This window comes from Leptonychotes weddellii, chromosome 9 (genome assembly GCF_054177405.1).
Source record: "Leptonychotes weddellii isolate Sample4059 chromosome 9, ASM5417740v2, whole genome shotgun sequence".
Lineage (NCBI taxonomy): Eukaryota > Metazoa > Chordata > Mammalia > Carnivora > Phocidae > Leptonychotes > Leptonychotes weddellii.
The window spans coordinates 21,567,961-21,577,733 of NC_138377.1; the positions used below are offsets into that span (position 1 = coordinate 21,567,961).

The window sequence follows — 9,773 nt, forward strand, 5'->3', positions numbered from 1 at the left end:
GCCATCTTGCTCCCGGACCTCTATTTCCCTTAGTTCTAAATCAGTGATGCTGCAAAAGTCTTCCACTTTGGCCTATAACATAAGCGAATTACGAATGACATATCATCATATTCTCAGGCTGGCCCTCATCTCAAGGAAGGGGATTATACAAGATGTGTATGTAGTGTTGTGTTGGGGGTGTGGGAATCTGGGGGCCATCTTAGAATCAGCCTGTCCATGGCTCTTCAAGAAAGACTGGTTATAATCTGAGTCATGGAAGAAGAGACACAGAGTATACAGTTGCACCTTCTGAGCTGGACAGGCTCTTTGCAATCACTATAACCAATTCTCCCCAGGAGTTGACCCTCATGAGTTTCCATCATTCATTCATTCATTCATTCATTCATTCATTCATTCTCCATCCATTATTTTTAACACACTTTTTCTAAATGTTTATCATATACCAATCATATTATAAGACTGAGGATCATGGCTCCTGCCCTCAAGGATCTTAACTGTAATTGCCTTTTAATTACCCTGAAGCAAATTTCCCAAAGCATTGGCAAGTTGTTGTTGGAATTGTTGACCACCTCTCTGGATGGTTCATCACTGGGGCTCAAGCATTATCCAGGAGGGAACAGCAGCCCCCATCTTGGTCTTCATCATCCAACTTAGCCCTACTTCAACAGGGCTGCCACAAGGCACAACTCCAGGGGGGCACCATTCATATAGACTAATGACATTTTCAGAAATTGAGCAGTGCACAGCCTCTACAGCTGTATGCGGCAGCCCTAACCCAAACAAGACCCCTTAATGATACCCCTTCCTGTTCAGTCACATTGGTAGAGCACTTTACAGTTTACAAGGATTTTTATGTATATTATATCTTTGAACTGAGGAATTATATTTTGGTTCCCATAATGCAATCTCTCTTCTCTACCCTTCACCCCATGGGCTTCTCTGTTGGCTCCATGAGCTTCCTGTAGCCCCCTCTCAGCTGGTGACAGCCCAGCTGAGCTGGTGACAATTACCAAGCACCAAGTCGAATTCTCAGCCGGAGGCTTTCTCCCACCCCACAGCACTTACCTGGAATTAGCGGCGGTCGCAGCTTGGCAGAGGTGACTGTGCTGGTGATTACGAACGTATTTCTTGTTTGTCTTTTCAGCCCCGAAATCCTGTCAGTGAGGAGAAGCGATAATAACATGTTATTAAGTTCTTTCTGGGTAATATAATTCAGGAGTCAGGAGGCAGTTTGGTCATTTATGTCTTTGAAAAGCTTGGAATAATTTTCAGTGTCATTATCCCCCATTTGAAAGAGCCAGGCTCCAATATATAAATCTATATCTGGCCAGTCCTGTGGGTATATATAGATACGCATGCACGCACGCTGAGATGCGCCATGTGAGCATGTGTCCAGGCATGTGCACACAAGCACAGTTTATGGACAGGTGTGTGCAGAACATCAACACAAGCTTCTAGTTATTTATAGACGTATGTGTATGTCTAAAAATTCCTCATTTTTAGCACGATGTCTTCTACAATCTAGGTTTTCAGGAATTAAATTTTATTCTTGGCCTCTCCCCTGACATGTGGAGTCTCCCGTTTTGCTCACCAGTATAATAATTATAATACCAAAAAGAAGAGGAACCCTGATAATGAACATGCATCCAAGATGTGCAGTGCCCCCCTGAAGGATGTCCAGTTCTCACCATAGCTCCCTTTTCCAAGTCCCTAGTTCTTAGTAACCTTCCTAGAGCTTCCGATTCCATCAGAAAAGTCTGTGTAACAGGCCCTCGTTACTTGTTGATTTTTCCCTACGGCCTTGTAGCTGGTGTTACAGGAAAGTTGCATCTTGTAGGATGTGCTTCTCTCTCTTGTTAACAGAGTTGGTGCCTTGGTTGTAGACTATGGGATTTCTAAGCCAGAAGGAACTTGTGAGATTATGTGAGCTGGCTCCCTCTTTGCACAATGAGGAGGGGGACAGTCAGAATATGCAGTAACTAGGCTGAATTTCCTGTTAAGTAGCAAAGCCAGGACAAGAGCCTGTGTTGGTCCTCCCCCCAGGGCTCGTTCCGGTAACGCATCTTAGCCCGCTGGGAAGGCCACATTGTCTCACTCCGAGGATGCTCTTCCTGTCTTCCTTGGTGAGCATGGAGATGGGGACTGGAGATAGGATCCTCCACAACTTTGGTACAGTCCTAATCAGCTCCCATCAAAGCAGGTATAGGGCAGTTATAGTAGAAACATAAAGACTAAAGCCCAGCTTCTGACCCGTTTTGCCAAATGGCCCCGGGCAAGTTCTTAAACCTTTTGTACTCACTTAGTTGTCTGGAAATTAGGAATAGTAATGGTATTGAACACATAGGGTTGTTGTAAGTTAATACATTTAGGGTACCTGACATATTTTACACTTTGGCTATTCCTTTTTTTTTTTTTTTTTGAAGATTTATTTATTTGAGAGAGAGGGAGAGCACGAGCAAGGGGGAGAGACAGAGACAGAGGGAGAGGGCGAGAGAAACTCAAGCAGAGTCCACACTGAGCATAGAGCCCGATGTGGGCTGGATCTCATGACCTTGAGACCACAACCTGAGCTGAAACCAAGAGTCAGACGCTTAAGCGACTGAGCCACCCAGATGCCCCCTATCGGCTATTACTCTTAACCCTCACCTGCCCTACAGCATTTTTTCCGGTTCTCACTGAACTCTTCATCTCCAGGTTAGACACTTACCATGGCTTGTGAGTTAGTATTTCCCATCTACAGCTTTACCTCCTCCCTCCAAGGTAATTTCACCCACTCCCATGGCTTCCCAAATCTACATCTCCTCCTCCTGTTGACATGAATGTCCTACAGGCTATACATTAGCTTTTGTTCATTCATTTATTAATATAGATACTTACGGAGGGTCTGTTATATGCCAAGCACTGTTCTAGGTGCTAGGGATTTCACACTGAATAAAACAGCCTGAAATCCTCATTCTCATGGAGTTTACACTCCTAGCTGGGTAGCGGGGAGGTTGTGGTGGTGGCAGAGGCTCAGATCATCCTAAGTGCTATGATGAGAAAGCAGGAAGTGGGGATAGGACTTTCTGGAGAGAGGGCAGAAGTGACTATTTTGAATAAGCAAGCCCTCTTCCATGAGAAGTGCCTTTGAGCACTGAGGAGATGAGTCAGTGGCTTGGCTGTCTAGATCATTCTGGGCAGAGGGAGCAAGTGCAAAAGTCCTGAAGCTGGCATGTGCTTGGTGCGTCTGAGGTACAAGGAGGCTTGTACAGCTGGAGTAGAGGGTATGAAAGGGAAAGCTGTAGAGATAAGATTGGAGACCTGTTGGCCAGGAGGGCAGATCAAGAAGGGCTTGGGAGGCTATTGTAAGAGCTGGAGGTTACTGAGAGTAATATGGGAATCCAGTGAGGTGTTTTGATTGGAGTGACTTGATGTGACTTATGTTCTAATGGAATCTTTTTGGCAGGTATGCTGTGAGGAGCTGGTAGGGAACAAGAGTGAAGGCAGAGAGATCATTTGGAGGCCACTACAATAAGCTAGGACGCACGATGGGGCTGCAAACATCATATTCTGGATGGACCTTTAAAGTAGACATAGGGGCGCCTGGGTGGTTCAGTTGGTTAAGCGTCTGCCTTTGGCTCAGGTCATGATCTGAGGGTCCAAGGATTGAGCCCCACGTCAGGCTCCCTGCTCAGTCGAGAGTCTACTTGTCTCTCTCCCTCTCCCTCTGCCCCTGCCCCCACTCATGCTCTCTCTGTCTGTGTCTCTCAAATAAATAAATAAAATCTTAAAAAAAAGAAATAAAGTAGATCTGGTAGGTTTGTGAGGATTGGATGAGGGGTGATTGGAGGGGGAGGAATCAGAGAGGACTGCCTGGTTTGTGGCCTGGGTGGCTGGTGAGATGGTGCTGTGCTATTATTAACTCTGGCAGAGAACACTGGGAGGAGAAAGTTCTATTTTTTTAGAAGGGAGGAGGTGAGTTTGATTTGGATATGGTTAGTTTGAGATGACTTTTAAACTTATCCAAGTGGGGATTTTGAGTAGGGGAGAGGTTGGAGCTAGAGATAGAAATTTGGGACCCTCAGTATAGAAAAATGATTGAGAGCCATGAGCCTGGACAAGATCACAGGTGAATGGGGATCAAAAGAGGGCCCAAGACCTGGGCCCCAAGGCAGCCCAATGGTATAGAGTTGGGGAGATGAGATGGAACATACAAAAGGAACCGTGAGTTAGGAGGAAAATGAACGTAGTATGAGCTCTGGAAGCCAAGGGCAGCCAGTGTCTCAAAGAAGAGGCATGGCCATTTTTGCTAAATGTTGCTAGTAGTATAAATAAAAGACTCAAAGGTTGATGATTAGATTTGGTGACGTGGAGGTCTTTGGCGACCTGGTATGATTAGGGGCGGGGGGTCCAAGCCTTGTGGTTGCAGCCATGTGACAGTGAGCTGGTGGCACAATACACAGAAGAAGCAATCCTCATGGCTTCTAAACGTATGAAAAGAAGTTCACTGTCACTGAATGAATGAAATGCAAACTAAAACTACACTACGATACCTTTCTCACCTAAGAGATGAGTCAAAAAAGAAGGTCAGTAATACACTGTGTTGCTTAGGCTGTGAGGGAAAGAGGCACTCTCCAACGTTGTGGATGGAAATGCAGATTGGTACAAACTGCATGGAAGAGTCTATCAGCATTCAGTTCAGAGCTTCAGAACCATCTTAGGTATTTTGAGCAGAAAGGGATGTAATATAGGGACTCAGACGATGGTAAAAACCAGTAGATGGATGGGAAGAGCAAAAGTTAGGATTCTAGGTCACACTGCCCCAAGCTGTGATTGAGAGCTCTGGAAAACCATCGCCGCCACCCAGAGACTAGAGAGTCACAGCTGCCTTGTAGCCCTGAAGCCACTGCTGGGCTGACTACTGCAAAGCTCACAGTGGCCAGAGCCTCCGTGTCAGCTGCCATCAGAACCAGATTAGGGGTGGCTTCTACCCCCTTCAGTCTTTAATGTCTCACTGTGAGCACATCTCACTGGCAAAAACCAACCCTATTTGTATCCCAGTTGGGAAGGACATCTGGGAAATATAGTCCCTGCACTTCTAAGCCCTGTGATCTATATCTTATCTCCCTATGGGAGAGTAGAGGAGGGACTTGAAAGGGGTGCTGCACGATAGTAGATAGTATCTCATACGATCCAGCCCTTCGGCTTCCCAGCATCCATATGTGCCCTTTTGTCCATAGTTAAATTTCCAACAGCACCAATATAACAACAACATGCTTCCATCTAAAAGAAAGCATAGCTTAAAAAAAATAATAATAATGCAGGGGCGCCTGGGTAGCTCAGCTGGTTAAGCGTCTGCCTTCGGCTCAGGTCAAGATCCCAGAGTCCTGGGATCGAGCCTTGCATCAGGCTCTCTCTCACTCTGCTCTCTATCTCAAATAAATAAATAAAATCTTTAAAAAAACAATGCAAACAAGGTAGCCACTCTCTCCCCAAAGAGGAAAGAGCCAGAGACTCATTAGTTGTGGTGTCCATCTCCGGCTGACGTTCTTTTCCCTTCTTGTTCAGTCACAATCTGTTTGATATTCTAAAGACTAAAGTATAAGATCAGCCGCCACTAACACTCCTTATATAAAATAATAGGGGGAAGAAAGAGGAAGAAAATACCTAAGAAAGCAAGGAAGAATATATATGCGTATTGTAAATATACTATATTTTGGTTATTATAACTTCCTTCCTCTGCCATCCATCCCTTGTTCCTTTTGCCCTCAGCCAGCATCCAGCTATTCGGGGTACTTTATCTGGTGGAATAACCCAAGCCTTCCTTCCTGAAGAATGTAATCGCCTGGTGGTTCTTCCTGTATGTGGTTACTGTAGTTTTCCATTAATGTTTCCTAATGGACATAGAGGTACAAGTAGGCACCCCAAAGAATCCTGTGATTCCAGGTTCCAGACATATGCCTTTCAGGTCCCTGCTGAGTAGTATCAGTCTTATTTTCCCTCGACAGTCAAGATCAGTCAGAACCGAATCCCACCAACAACTTTAATGAGGTTAGAAGAGGAGCCCGGACTCCAGATGACAGTGTAGCCTGCTGAAACCTTGATTTGAGCCTTGTGATCCCCTGAGCACAGAACCTGGAGATGCCATGCCTGACTTCCCACCTACAGAACTATGAGCTAATGGGTAGGTGTTGCTTTAAGTCTCCAAGTTTGTAGTAATTTGTCGCACAGCAATAGAAAACTAATACACATTCAGATATCAGAAAACTACAGGAACCCAGTGTTCAAAATTAGTATCATTAATATTGTAACAACTAGACATTACCTGAGGATGTGATAAGTGTACATGACTGTACATGTACATGTACATGTACATGACAGATACATGACTGTATCTGTCAAAATGCACAGAACAGTAAAGTAAAAAGGATGATGTTTACTGTATATAAATTATACCTCAATGAGTCTGGCTGAAAACCCCCCAAGCCTTTAGATCTACCTCATTTTGCAGGAAATACTAGGAATAGCGAAATGACAGAGTAAGGAAATAGACGTATTTAGAATGTGGGACATTCAACATGACAGCTGGCCTGATCTCTACAAAGAGTCAATGTCGTGAGGGGGGTTGTCCTAAATAAGACAAGACTTAAGAGGCATAACAAATACATTGCATGAAACCTATTGGATCCTGGTGTCAAAGAAATAGCTATAAAATATATCTTTAGGACAATTGTAGAAATTTGTATATGAAGTGACTTTTAGGTGATATTAGGGAATTATTGCTACTTTTGTTAGGGATATTACTGGTCTTGTTGTTAATTGAAAAAGCATCCCTACTCTTTGGAGATATGTACTTAGGGGTGAATTGTTACAATCTCTTATATTTACCATGAAATGATTCAATTATGAAGCAAAAAATGGCAAAATTTTAATGATGGCTGCAACTGGGCGGATAGTACCTAGGTGTTCATTGTGTTCTTTGCTTTCCTGCATGTGTGAAATTAGAATGGAAATTACATTGAAACAAACAAACAGTCGATGAAAGCTGCCGCTGACCCACACAGCTGCCCTCTACAGTCAGTAGACCCAAAGTGGATGATGGATGGACTGCAGAATATGGAGCCTAATAGCCAGTGCAAAAACCCATATGTGCTGAAACTGGCACCTCCGCACCTGCCACTGGCAAAGGAAGAAGGGCTTCTGCCTCCCTTCTGCCTTCCAGATCACGGCTATGTGATTGGCAGGTCTGAATCCAGAACCTTGCTGGCCCGGGCCATTGTACCATGCAGGTAAGGGAGCTGAACTTTCGGAGCCCTTCACTTGCACGAGCATTGCCCCAGGAGAGCCCTGGCGTGTTCATGTGGTCAGGGGCTCTTGTAACTTCTTTGCAGAAGTAAGATGTTTCAACTGCACATGGTTTAGACTGCTGTCTGTTTCTACTCTGATTTCTCTTGTGTCACACTTTCCCTTGGGTTGGCTGGTATTGGAATGGCCACGGGAATTTGGGGGATCCAGCTAGGGGGAAGTTGAACTGGGGATGCATTTAGTCGGTGTTTAAGTGGATATGCTTCTGGGGTTTGCCGTCCTTTGCTAGTCGTCCTGCTGTAGGAATGGCTTCCATGAATACCCCTACTGCTTACTGTGCCTGGCTTTGCGATACCAAAATGCAGGGCCAGGGGTCACATCACAATGTGAACGTGTCCTATGCCCAGCATCAGAAGTATTTGGTAGCGGAAGAGAAAAAGAGGTTAAAATGTATGGAGCCAGAAACTAGTTAGTGTAACATGCTCCCGCTTATAAGATGTATAAAATTGTAGGTGAGAATTTGATACTCATGGATGCCAGGTAAGATAGGAGCTTTCTCCTACTGGGCGTGTGCTCAGTAACTTAACTTATACATTAATAAACACACTGGATATTTTTCTTATGGGCATTGGGAACCATAGATTTTATCAGAATCCCTATATTGGTAGGGCAAAATCTGTAGTAGTACTACAAATAGTATGTCTCACATGTTTTATGCGTTTTAACTATCTACAATAATAATAAATTTTAATGAGCCATGCTAAAGGGAAAATTCAATTATCTTTTTATTTATTTTCCAGACAGTATTACAAAATATTGTTTGGTGGTAAAGTGATCGAAGATCATGTAGCCAGAAAAAGTAGGGAAAAAAACCTATTATAAAGATAGAGTGGGCAGTTGAGTAGTTATAATATTACTTTTCCCAGATGTGATGTTTGTGTTATTTCAGCTCTTAAGAACTTACATGTATTATATTATGATTTTTTTTCTCACTCTATAGGTATTTGTAATTTTGTATTCTTTTACCGAAAGAAGGCCTCCACAATCAACAGAGGATGGCAGAGCAGAAAGGTAGAATCCTGGTTGCTCTTGACACTTGGAAGTCCATGGCAGCTCTAGATGGTCCACCGCCAGACTCCTTTTATTTGAGGGAGAAATAAATTTCTATCTTGTTTAAATGACCAATGTTTTGGCTTTTCTGTTATGAGCCACCAAACAGAATCTAAACTGATAAGCCCTTTGACTCAGCAGTCTACTTCCAGGAATTTATCCTACAGATGGACTGGCACATATATACAAGATGATACATGGTCACGGTCATTCATTGCAGCAGAAGATGGGAAACAATCTGTATGTCCATCAATGGAGACTGGTTAAATAAATTATTTGCATCCATACAGTGAAATTGTAAGCATCATATATTATCAGGAAGCTTGTCATATCGATATGAAATGATCTCTAAGCTGTACTGTTAAGAGAAAAAAGTAAGTGCAGAACAGTGTGAATACTGTGCTATTATTTGTGTAAAATATAGATATGTATATATATGTATACATATATGCACATAAATGTATATGCATGTGTGTATATATATGTATTTATATATAGGCTGCTGGTTCCTGTGCAGGCAACTGAGTGGCTGAGGACGGGAGTCAGAGGGAGATTTTTCACTGTGTTCTTTTTGAATAATGATTGTGAACTTTAGTCTATTTTACTTTATTTTTTTAACTTTAATCTATTTCAAAAGAAATAAAATTAAAACTAGAAAACATTCTTATATTTAATACCTGTGTAACAAAACCTATTGTTTAAAAAAAAAAAAAACCTCTTTTCAGATTAAAAAATAAATAAAAACCCCTTAAGTCACCCGTAAACAGAGATGCCATATTCCTGAATTGCTCAGGACAGTCTCAGTTTATGCTTCTTGTTCTGGTGTAATTCTCAACATCACTTGACTTCACTCCCAGGGGTGTCCTGGCTCAAGTGACAAACTCTCTGGGCAACTTACAAAGTATATCACCGCCCACAGCCAGTCCAGCCCACTATACTGATCGTGGTGAGCACTGAGTAATGTACAGAATTGCCAAAGCACTATGTTGTACACCTGAAACTAATACAGTATTTATGTCAACTGTACTGCAAACAATAAGTATATTAAAAAAAGAAAAGAGAAGTCCAGCCCAGCCTGTGTTGAAAGTGATGCCGCTTCTTTGGCTGTTGACCAGATGAAGTGGTTGGCTTGAGGTTAGGGGCCTTGAGTGAAGAAAATGTGGGTTTTTAATCATGAACGAGTATCAAACAGGCAACGATTACACCAAGAGAGATAATGGGAAGTGGAATACACTGAAGGTACACTCGTTTCACACCCCACCTCAGGCCCGTGCTGGGGCATTGCTTACTGGGAGGAATGGTGGGTGAACCACTGTGTTATTTATCTGATATTTTTTCTCTCTTTTTTTGCTGTATGATTGTATGCACAAATATTACAT

At 43.0% G+C, this 9,773-nt stretch overlaps 1 long non-coding RNA gene across 1 annotated transcript; it reads left to right on the forward strand.

Moving 5' to 3' along the window:
- Positions 1 to 1,103: 1,103 nt before the first annotated feature.
- Positions 1,104 to 8,462, forward strand: LOC115939105 (uncharacterized). Its single transcript, XR_004074037.2, has 3 exons — positions 1,104 to 6,163; positions 6,985 to 7,268; positions 8,285 to 8,462. It is a non-coding gene; the product is annotated as an uncharacterized LOC115939105 (long non-coding RNA).
- Positions 8,463 to 9,773: the final 1,311 nt, after the last annotated feature.